The following is a 4,311-nucleotide window of genomic DNA, read 5'->3' as shown; positions in this document are numbered from 1 at the left end:
TTTTGTCTCTTAGCAATCATTTGTTTAGAAAAGCAGTGTTATGATAATGAAAGACTGACAGTCTGCGTTGCATCCAAAACTTCTTTTACTTGTTTTCGTTTTTTGAAAGAAAATGTATTTCAAGGTTCTTTATAATGCTTGGAATCTTTTCTTTATAATGCTGGTTGTTTTTTGTTTGTTTTTTTTTTAACATAATGCTTAACTCATAGGATTGCAATTTGATTTTTAAATTTATGTATTAGTATTTCAAATGTAAGCTAACGCTTGGGTGATTTTTCTAAATTTCTGTTATAAAATATTATTATAACCTAGGCTGAAGTTATTTCTTCCAGGTATCCAGTATAAGTGTCCAAAATGAAAGTACAAGGAATTTAAACCTTATAATCTGGAAAACAAATAAGATTGCCATTTTTACCCCAGGAAAAAAAAATGTAATTCATTAATCTAATAGTTGAGTTGAAAGGTTTCTTTAAAAGAAGACTGATTCATCGCATGCTAAGATTCGTAAAGAAGAAACCAAAACTTCATATAATGCTGTAAAGTAAAAGTGAGACAGTGATTCCTGTGGTCTGTTTCTGTAATGCTGCAGGTTAAACAGGAGGGTAGTGATTGTTACTCTTATGTAACACTGTTCGGTTTTGAAGTGGAATTGCACAGTTGACGTTTCTCCTATCATCTGCAGGGTGTAGCCTAAAGTACCACCAATTAATACATAGCCCACTGGGCTTTCTCAGTCCAACACCACACGACACAATGAGGCCAGTATTATTATTTCCACTTTACAAATGAGGAAACTAAAGTTTAAAGACATATAATGTGCAGCCCATGGTCACTCAGCTACTTAAGTTGGATTTCATCCCAGAAAGTATGATAGTTGCCATGCAGCACAGCACCTAGTACAGTTCCTCCATGTAGTAGGTACTCCGTGTTGTTGAAATGAAGGGAAGGAAGCAAGTACAATCGGCCTACTAGTCCTGTGCAGTGCCCAAGTGTGATTTCCTGCTGGGTTGCTTGGAGAACTTACTTAACCTGAGGCTCATGTTTTAAATATTTGAAATGAGGGCATGATGATACCTCATGATTGTTAAAAGAGGATTTAATGAGACTGTCTAAGGTGCTTACATCACTGCCTCACCAGAGCTTCATACCTCCTTTTTTATCCAATCTGAAAATCACTACCTTTTAATCAGGGTATTTTAGAACATTTACATTTAATGTTATTATTGATATGGTTTAGGTTAAATCTGTCATCTTGCTAATTGTTTTCTATTTGTTCTTTAGGGCATTTTTTTCCTTTTTCTGTTTTCTTTTGTGTTGGGTATTTTTTATTATTCCATTTTATCTCTTGTTCGTTTATTGTAACTGTTTTTCAGTGATTGCTAGTTTAGTCAACTATACACACACACACATGGATGTATATAAAGATCTGTACTATACTATATATACATCTTTACCTTCTCGGTCTGCATTCAAGTGATCTACTACTCGCCATATAGTTGAAGGACTTTATAATAGTATACTTCCATTTCTCCCTTCTCACCTTTGTGCTATTGTGGCCTCACATTTTACTTCTACATATGCTATAAGCTCCATACTTTATTGTTTTGATTTTTACTTAATTATCTTTTAAAGGGATTTAAGTGTAAATATTCTAAATCAAAAGATAAAAAGTGTCCTATTGGATAAAAAAACAAGACCCAACTATATGCTACCAACAAGACACATCTCAAGAATAAAGGACAAACAGATGAAAAGGATGGGGAAAGATACACCATACCAACACTATGAATGAGAGCAGGAATGACTATGTTAGTATCAGAAAAGCAGATTTCAGAGCAAAAAATATTACCAGGGATAAAGATCATTTTGTAATGCTAAGGGGGTCAGTTCAGCAAGAGGACATATCCCTAAGTGCTTATTTACCTAGTAACGGTTTCAAAATACACAAAGCAAGAACTAAGGAGAAGTAGACAAATCTACAATTGGAGATCTGAAGATTCCTCTCTCAACTTCACAGAACAAGAAGACAAATATTAGAGCTAGATTGTGCATAGACTCAATTTTAATGAAGGATTTTAGAGGAAAAAATCTACATCCAAATCAGCAAGGATAAACAAGACTTTCAACCAACTTGGTGTGACATTTATAGAACACAGCAGTACTCCACAGTAGCTCACACATTCTTTTCAAGAGCACAGGGAACACATACAAAGACCATATTCTAGGCTATTAAACAAATCTCAATAAATTAAAAGGATTCAGTCATGCAAAGAATGTTCTCTGATCACAATGGAATTACTACTTGGAAACTAGCACTTGTAAAGGATTAGATGATTTTTTTTTTTTTTAAAGATTTTATTTATTTATTCGACAGAGATAGAGACAGCCAGCGAGAGAGGGAACACAAGCAGGGGGAGTGGGAGAGGAAGAAGCAGGCTCGTAGTGGAGGAGCCTGATGTGGGGCCCGATCCCATAACGCTGGGATCACACCCTGAGCCGAAGGCAGACGCTTAACCGCTATGCCACCCAGGCGCCCCGGATTAGATGATTTCTTAATCGTGTTTGAGGGACAAGGGTAAGTGGATTGGAAAAGAGAAAGGGAGGTTATCAATGTTGTGGGATGATTTTTATGAATAGTGAAACTCAGACAAGCTATGTTGCAGAAGATATATACAGTGCATAGATCTGACATAGATCTTGTATCCAGAATTTAAAAACTCCTACTTATTAAGACAACCCAATTTTTTTTTTAAAGCTTTTATTTATTTATTTGACAGAGACAGCCAGCGAGAGAGGGAACACAAGCAGGGGGAGTGGGAGAGGAAGAAGCAGACTCCTAGTGGAGGAGCCTGATGTGGGGCTTGATCCCAGAGCACCGGGATCACGCCCTGAGCCGAAGGCAGACGCTTAATGACTGCGCCACCCAGGCGCCCCGACAACCCAATTTTTTTAACGGGCAAAAGATTTTAACATATTTTGCACAAATGCATAAATGACCAATCACATAAAATCATGCCCAATAGGGGATGACAGAACTACAGTGGATATCACTGCACAGCTAAGAATAGCTAGTTAAAGGTTGATAAGTATCGGTGAGGCTGTGGAGCAACTGGAATTCTCATACAATGCTGATAAGAATATAAAGTATTACAACCACTTTTGAAAATAGTTCAGCAGTCTCATCAAGTTCAGTACATACTTGCCATATGATCCAGCAGTTTCACTATTAAATATTTCCCCAACTGAAAGGAAAACATGACCACAAAACTACTTGCACACAACTGTTCACAACTGTTCATAGAAGCTTTATTCATAAAAGTACCAAAATGCAAACAGTTCAAATGTCCCATCAATGAAAGAATGGGTAAAAAAATTATAGTAAGTATGCAGGAATAAAAAGGAGCAAATTACTGGGATCCTTGGGTGGCTCAATTGGTTAAACATCTGCCTTCAGCTCAGGTTATGATGGGGGAGGGCACTCCCTGCTCAGCGGGGAGCCTGCTTCTCCCTCTGCCTGCTGCTACCTCTTGTGCGTGTGTGCGCTCGCTCGCTCTCATAAATCTTTTTTAAAAAAGGAACAAACTACTGAAATACATAACAAAATCTCAAAGACAGTACACTGAGCAAAAGAAACATACAAAAGAGCATGGTCCAGGGTACATTGTAGGGTCAACACAAACATGAAACTGAAAGTGAATGTCAGTTCCATTTTGCATCTTAGGACCTTCCTAGTCCCAGCCAGAAAGTACTTAACTGTATCACTCCATTCATGTGAAACTACAGCAGGCAAAACTAATCTATTATGACAGCTTATCAGTGGCTGCCTTGGACCAAGATTGGATGATATTTTACTGCAAACGCCTCAAGGGAAATCTTGGGAGTGATAAAAATGTTCAGTAGCTTGATTGGGGTGATGGTTAAATAGGTGTAAACATTTATCAAAATCCAATAAACTAAAAAAAAAAAATTGGAATTTAACCTACCTTGGATGTCTCTTCACATTGATAACCCATTACTACAACCATTCTTCACACTGATAACAGCATGATCCTTGTACAATCTCATGATCACTTCTGTTTAACAGCCTGCGTCATTTACAAAATCTTTGCAACACAGTTTATGTTCAATTCTAACCTCAGTTCTCACTTGCTAGTGCTTTCTTCTTTTGTTGGATCTATTACACTATTCCTTTGCTTCTCTGTCTTCATGGCTAGGCTACAGAACAGGATCATTATCTTTTTCATTCTTGTATCTCAGTGCATAGCATGGTATCAGGCACAGGGCACACTTCCCCAAAAAATGTTAGTTAAA

The sequence above is a fragment of the Ursus arctos genome, unplaced genomic scaffold, assembly GCF_023065955.2.
Source record: "Ursus arctos isolate Adak ecotype North America unplaced genomic scaffold, UrsArc2.0 scaffold_18, whole genome shotgun sequence".
Taxonomy (NCBI): domain Eukaryota; kingdom Metazoa; phylum Chordata; class Mammalia; order Carnivora; family Ursidae; genus Ursus; species Ursus arctos.
This window is presented reverse-complemented; position numbering follows the sequence as displayed.